Below are 8,303 nucleotides of genomic sequence, written 5' to 3'. Positions count from 1 at the left end.
ACTCACATTCACCAAAGATTTAAAGAGAATTTACTAAGTAAATACAGTTACTTTTTTTTTTCATAGTAGCACTGGAAGTAGCTTTATAATATAGATGCAAATTTTATTAAAACATGTAGAAATATTTACAGATTTAGAAGTTTAGTCTCTTCAATGAAAATTAAAAGTAAAACACTGAAAATTATAGTATATAGCTAGAAATAGACAAAAGTAATAAATAATATAATTTAGTTGAATATGTGCATGTGTTTATATGGATACATTAGTATAATATTTGATAAATGAATATACAAAATATATATTAGTATATACACATATTTAGGGAGTATTAGGAAAATCAAAATGCAGTTTCAAAATAAAAAAGACAGCCTTCATATTTTCTTTGCATTTTATTTTAAATTTTATGAAAACATTTTTAAGTCATTCATCTTAATATCCATTCTTGTAACCTATAACCTTTTTTTTGCTTACTAACCATTTTAAGCACATAAAAGTGATGGAATTCAGTTGAGTCAAAATTTTACCAAGTAATATATTTATTTTTAAAAATACTATTAAAGAAAATATCACACACAAACTGGGTATAACAGAAAGAAAAATGGCATCTTAAAACATAGGTAACTGTATCTAATTCTACAATTATCCAATATGTTGATATATCTTTGAAATATGTGAAATATGGAAAAGGTAAAAGTGTCAATATATTGTAACAATTACTTTATGACATATATTCTTACTATTTCTATAGATAGAAAGAAGTCATTATAAATGATGCATAAATGTTAAAGCAAGGAATTTGTTTAAGGAAAAGATAGAGGTAATAACACATGAATGAAAGTCTTCTTGTCATTCCCTTGGGAAAGTTCATTCATAAAAATTATAACACATTATAGCACATTCCAACTTACATATGTATGTGTATTACAATTACGCTGTCACTGTTCATAACAACTTTTGAATACCTGCTTTGATGTTATGTAACAGTCATCCAATAAGTCTATAAGAAAATCATTTTGAGTGCAGCCAAAACCCACCTATCATGATACATTTTTACCAGTATTAAGGCTGCTAACATAAAAATGTCATAAATTCTAAAGCCATTCCTAAAGATGATTTAAAATATTATTTTGACAGTGGTATAACTGTAGAAATGAAATGTGTAGATTTCCAAATCAATTTCATCCATGGTGCTAGATTTTTTTTTATTATAAAATAATAGTATGCTTGCTTAGAAAATTGAGACAATATTTTCTCAACATGTGTTCATGTTTGTGTAATATTATATGATGGAATTATGTAAACATGGATATGTTTACTTGATTTTACTGACTAATTTTATCAGTCTTTCTGATATTGCAATCCTATCATTCTCTTTCTGCTACTTGTCTAAATACTAAATTTGAATGCTAATATTGAAATCACTTGTACAAATTTGAAAATAAAATATTAAAAAATAAAATAACATTTTAAATGACCCCTAGAGCTAGAAAAATAGAAAGTGTTTTGTAACAAAGTACCATTATAAGTCAATCAAAAAAGGAAGAAATTTAATATCTCTTCCACTTTAAAGATTAGAAGATTAAGAGCTAGAGGAAATGATTTCATAAGGAACATAGAATCTTCCAGATGTAAAAGACAACAAAGGAATATGATGCCTAGAACTATAGGAATAACATTTAATAATTTAGAATTCTCTAAGATAGCAAAACAAGAGCAAAAGCAGTAGAAACATTTTGGAACTTATATACCAAACAATCCTATGATATTGTCTGTTTAAGTATATTGGTGTTTAGGATTAAAAACAGAAGCAGTAGAATTAAAGAAACTAAGTACTGTTTCTTCAGATAGCTATACTGATAGCTACAACCTTTATTTTTTAAAACATTGATCATTTTGTACCTGAACACACTGGGTTTGCAGACTTGTCACTGGGTTTTTGTCTACAGTGCATTCTAAAGTAAGCAGTAAGCTGTTCTTTCTTCAAATGAAGTTCTAGGAATCTAAATTTTCCCATTTCTTATGAAATTCAGTAAATTCTCTCAGAACAGGTAAATATGAACGGGTTTTATTTATGTAAAAAAGATTCCAAAATTGTTGTCTTTAAGTCATGGATTGTCCTAATCACAGCTTTCCCTCTTTCTGTAAAACGCTTTTAATTACTGGGAACAGAAACAATACTTAAAAGTTTATTAGCAAATATAAGTAAGCAGTTGCACTAAATGGGGAACCACAGGATGATAGCCAGTCAGAGTAATAAAAGCAATATTTATTCATGTTCATATAACCCTTGTGGCAAAAACCAAGGAAGAATGCATTATATGGAAAATGGAGTAGAAGGTGTGTTATTCTAGATTGAGTTCCTTCCTTCATTTCTTTTCTGATTCCTCTTTACTCTATTTGTTTTCTACTTCCTTCTTCTGTGTGCAATCTACATTTCCAGACCAAACGACCTGTCATACAATCCAAAATTCACAATTCAAATCATAAGAACATTTCTATTGCTATAGACTTTTTTTCAGTGGAATCTGAGGAATCCATTGGGACAAAGATGAAAATTTTTCTCTACCTTTCTAGGTTCTCTGTAGATTGGTTGAACAACCAAATTAATAGCAGGCAGATTAGTAATGGAAAACAAATTTAGCTATACATCTATGGAGAATCCACATGAATGTCCATTTTAAAGTTAATGGGGCAAAGTGGGGACATATATCCTGTGCTAGAGAATGGAACAGGGACTGGGAGCTTTAAGAAGAGGAAGAGGACTCACACAATGGAGAGCAACTATTATGACAAATGCTCTAAATTACATGCTTTTCCAGCCATACAGGTATAGGGTTTCTCATAAAGAAAGGTGATCTGCTGAATATCCTAATTCTGGGTAACATCCCCAATTTTCATTCTTCTGGGTAATTAAGGGGTGTTAAAAGTTTAATGTGAGTCTGTAGGACCTCATTTGACTTTAGCTCAAAATAATCCATGTGCAAAGTGATACATCTTGGGAAAGTCTATTCTGAACATCTTGGGACAGTCTGTCTTTCATCAGCCCTCTCCCATGTTCTTTCCTCTATCTTTAATGTCGTTGAAAATATAAAAGTATTTATCTTAATGATTAAGAGCACAGACCCTAGATCTCTCTGCCTGAGTTCAAATCTAATTCCAATCCTTATTAAATATGTTGTCTTGGGTAAGTACTGAACCTCTCAGTGTCTTGTTTTCCTTATGTATAAAATTGAAAAATCTTAATAATAGTAATTATAACCATCCTATATCATAAGGTTATTATGAGGATCAGATAATATATGTAAAGCACTTACAATAATTCTAACCACAGAAGAAACACCTAAAAATGTTAGCTATTATTGTTGACATTTTTTCTATATATTTATAAACTCTGAAAGCATTTCAAACCTGTTTTTTAACTTGAGCATGTCAGGATACAAGGATGAATACCACTCACCTCTGGGTTCTTTTAAGGATGTAATCAAAACATTGTATTAAATGTATAAAAGTATTGTTTCTGTTCCCAGTAATTAAACAGCATCAGACAAACTAGAAAAATCAATTTAATAACATACATATGAAGAATTTATGTGGTTGTAAATTCTAAATATAATAGAGTGGATCAGCAACATATATGCCATGTTTAAGTATCTCAAGTGTTAAGGACAGAGAAGGAGGAGATTTTGCAAGATAGATAAGGAGGAAGAAATCTCTTCTTTAGTTGGAGAATAAAAACAAGAGTTTCTCAGATAAGGAAGACATGTTTATTGATGAAACCACACCTGTGTGATACTTCCCTACTGAATCCAGCAACACCACAGTGATAAAGAAACTGGAGTCATGGAACAGGCTACATAATGCAGTGTGCTGCTCAAGAGCAAGATCCTGGCATTTTTATTGATAAACTACTTATACAGCATTAATCAAATGAGGAATCGAAAAGGAGGCAGGGAAGTAGAAGAAGCAGGGGAAGGGTGAACCTGTACTTCTCATATGTTGATAGTTCAGTCTTAGACCAAGCCCTGATATCCCCAGTCAGGATTTCAATCTTATCAACAAGGCATTCTACTGATTAGCTTCTGGGGTCATTTGTTATAAATCAGACAACATCCCAGTATCCCCTTCCCCAGCAATCCCTGGTCATACCTCTTTGTGCAGACCCTTCCCATGGTGATCCAGCTTTGCAGTCTTAATTGATGTGAAAGGCACTTTGTAGGGTTGGGCCCCTATGACCAGGCCGTTCTGACCTTGCTTTAGGAATACAGAACTGTAGGTAACAAAATGGAGTATTAGGCCATTTAGGATTAGCAGACCCACATTTCCCTCTTCTTCCCCTCCACCCTCCACCCTCCACCTCAAACTAGATCATAAAAAGTAGGACCAGTGATTCCTTTTTCCAATTGGGAAAAGGGCAAATGACTGAGACAATAACAAAGTTTCTTTAGTCTCTAGGACCTTCACTACTCTTAAAATAATCTGCATCCTTTAAGAAGTAGTAATAGACTTTCTGACTCATACAATCTGGATTCACTTTTGGTTTCCCAAACTAGAGTAACACTGTAAGATGCCGACTGTGGGCATATTGAAAAAAGCCTATCTTACCCTTCTGGGAAGACTGACCCACCAGCGTCTTTTTTGACCTTATCTTTTATACCTCTTATTTAACTTAATGTCATTTTTCTTAAACATTCCATGGCGCATGATATCTACTTTATATCATATTCAGATTACCTACTGACTCATAGACAAGGATTCAGCTACTAAACCTCAACTTGCTTTTTTTACTTCAAGGTGCTTTCATCTTCTATATGGTGCCTGAACTGATTAATCTGAGAGAATAGGTCGTAAAAATGAATTGCAATTCCAGTTGTATCTAACTATTATTTCATGAGATGATACAAGCCGTGAGTTGTTATCATTAATGTTCACACAAATAGCTGAGTGCTACAGTTACCTAAATACCTAAATTTCTGCTTTAAGCAAGTTAACTGTTAACACACAAAGGTCACTCTAGAAATCCCCAAACTAGATGCTCTATAAGGATCTGGCCATTTCTGTGCACAAAGATAAAGGCAACTCATAATATGACAGAACTTTAATGACACTAGTGTCATAGAGAGGGAAGAGAAGAGAATATTTTTTTCCTCAATGAAAAACCCTAACTTACACATCACCTCATAAGCAAATGCACAGCCAAACAGGGTTGACCTGAAGTGGGGTCACTAGGCCTCAATGTTTGCTGTAAGTATAAGGTATCTTTAGATGGGAAACCATAGAAAGGGGTTCTGAGAAAGCCAGGTTCCAGAAAGCCAGGATGAAAAGAAAGAACACAGGCCCTCCCAGGTGGCACAGTATGTTTAAGCACAGCACTAAGAAGCTAAAGCTACTTCAGCATGAGTTCGATCCCTGCCTGCCCTGGAGGTGACCACATGGCTCAGCAGACCTCTCCTTACCTGCCCACTGCTTCCCTCAGCAGTGTACTTCATTTGTTGGCCTGTTCTGTTCCCCACTCTGACTTGTGGTGAATCCTCTCACCGCCCCTGCACCTCTGGCCTGTACCCGAGTTCTGTGTGCACAAATAAATAAATCTTTAAAAAAAAAAAAATTACCACATCAAAATCCCTATGTATCTGTCTCACTCATGTTTCTCTTCTAAGTGTGTCTGCATCTCCATCTTCTACATGTCATTTACTATACTATGTTTCCTTCCCAAAAGCACCAATGTGTAAGGAAAAGAAGAGAGAGCTCTCTCTGTTTTTTTTTTGTTGTTGTTGTTGTTTGTTTGTTTTCTCCAGAGCCCACCTACCTTCTGTATTATATATCTTTACCTGGCTATTGGCTGTTCAACCCCAACCCAGGAGCTAGTCCAATGTGACAGCTGGTAAGTGGGAGTAGGAAATGTGGTATCTTCCCTTTCTGTGTGGATGCCTCTGTAAAGAAACCAGCTACTTCTGAGATCTTCAAAAAAATAAATGAATAGAAGATGTAGACTTGTATATCCAGGTCTGCTGACAATTCCTAGAATAAGTCACTTTTTGGATTTCTTATTTCTGTTAATGGATAAGCAATTAACATTTTCCCCCATGATAGATTTAAATTTCTCCACATGTAGATGGCACAGTACATCTCTCAAAGTAGAGTACTTCAACCTTAGTGCCAACTTCACTCCTTATTTTTTGGATGTTGAGATTCAATCTCAGCATCAATACCCACAATTTTATGTGTAACTATGTCCTTAATTTTCCCTTTTTAAAGTAGAGATAATAGCAGGTCCTTCCTCACAGGAATGTTATATGAGTTAAAAACATTAATGAGTGTAATAACTCTTATTATATTGCTGCTAGGATTCTTCAAAATGTTTTCTTGCAGAAGTTCAAGATTGATACAGTGCAAAATATTGTGGGAAGAAGGTTTGAAAATGCACATCAATAAGATTTTAAGCAGTCATGGCCTGTAGAATCTGTAATGAATTTCCCTAAGTACAGTTTGAAATGGTCAGTTTATTAGAAAATGAAATAGCCAGATAATAGTATTTGCACACACGTTTCATTTTAAAAATTACTTACATTTCTTCAACTTGCTTTAATCATAGATATTTGACCCTTAAAAATGGTTTTTAAATAATATATGACAATAATTTGTTCTTCTGTTCTTTGAGAACATATTGTAAAAATTTCTGGGACAGCATCCAACCTTTCTCACCCCCACCTCCATCTAGCAAGCTAGAAAGCAAAGCCATCTTCACAGACTTCATCCTGTATGCAGGAATCCACTGCCTGAAGGTGAAGGCAGTCTTTTCATAACACTGATGACCAAGAAGCCAGATGAAAAGGATTTAACAATGGGTACCCAGTCTTTGCATCTCTGCAGGGCATTCTTTCAAAAGGAAGAGATTAAATCCTATATTACCTTTCTCTAGCATCAGCATATCTTTAGGTCAGCTTAGAACTTGGAGTCCCACCTATCAAGATTTACAGTTAATGTCAATGACTCACTGTTCCTACCTATATAAACTAAATTCAAACTTGTGTTTTTTTGGAACAGACTAAAATCTGTGGTATTGCTGCCTAGGTTTGATTCTCTCCTCAATTAACTAATAAACTCTTTGTCTATCATTAGCAATTTCTTTTCAGCGAACACCTTTATACATTATTTTATTAATATAATCTCTACTTTCTTCCACACATTCAGAATAGCATGTACATACATGCTCACGGAGAAAGAGCTGTGCTATTTGTTCTATACTAACACCAAGCACAATAACATTTTTTAACTGCAGCAGATTTTTTTCTTACCTTTGTCCAATATAAATTATTTTCTCTTGGTAATGATAGTTTAAAGTTACCACAACTCAAATTTTGAAAATTCGTAATTCTGTCTCCTGTATGATTCCATGTTATAACAATTATATTTCCTCTTTTATAAAAAAAAAAATAAAACTCTGGGAAAGTGAAAACACTTATGAATGATAACATACCTTCCTATTTGTAAAACAAACCCTGAAACTCTCTAAAGCCTGGAGTTCTGGCAATTATTAGATCACAGTTACACTTTGTCAGGACTAAATGTCTTACATCCTTGTTGGAAGAGAGGAAGACCTTAAGATTACAATATATTTTAACAAGAAGGTGCTAACTTTGCATTATTTTCCATTCTTCTTCCTGTCTTTGTCAGGAGGATGGATCCATGCTGTGCTGTTCTTTATTCTGGTTGCCACCTTTGTCATGAGAATGAGACACCAGAATCAGAATGTTTCCTGTGAGATATAATAGCATGCTTTCCTACTTTCACCTTTCAGGATGTTGTATTTAGTTAGGTTAGAGCCTCTGAATCCCTTAGGGCATCAGCTCAACATTCACCACTCTCACAAGGTGTCCTTTTGCTTGTATTCATTGTAGAAATATTTGATGTCTTGGTCAATTTTGCAGCTCTTCTTTATCTTAAATACACCCCTTTAAAAAAATTTTTTACTCTTTTTTTAATCATGATCAAATCAATCAAATGTGTGTTGCAATTTGTGACACCAGAAACATAGTTTAATTGTTTTTTAAAGTATTTCCCACTTACAAATATTTCAGCATGCTAATTACAGCATAGGAACATAGAACACATAACTACTATTTTTTGAATAGACTATGTGAGATAGGGACTTGAAATGGGTTGATTTACTTGAAAAATATAAGTATCTTATAATTAGAAAATTCTTAAATTTTTATTTATTTATTTTTAATTTTATTTTATTTTTTAAAGATTTATTTGTGCATACAGAACTGGGGTACAGGCCAGAGGCTCAGGAGCGGTGA

This window comes from Condylura cristata, unplaced genomic scaffold (genome assembly GCF_000260355.1).
Source record: "Condylura cristata isolate star-nosed mole 26May11 unplaced genomic scaffold, ConCri1.0 scaffold00005, whole genome shotgun sequence".
NCBI classification, from domain to species: domain Eukaryota; kingdom Metazoa; phylum Chordata; class Mammalia; order Eulipotyphla; family Talpidae; genus Condylura; species Condylura cristata.
Note: the sequence above shows the minus strand (reverse complement) of the source record.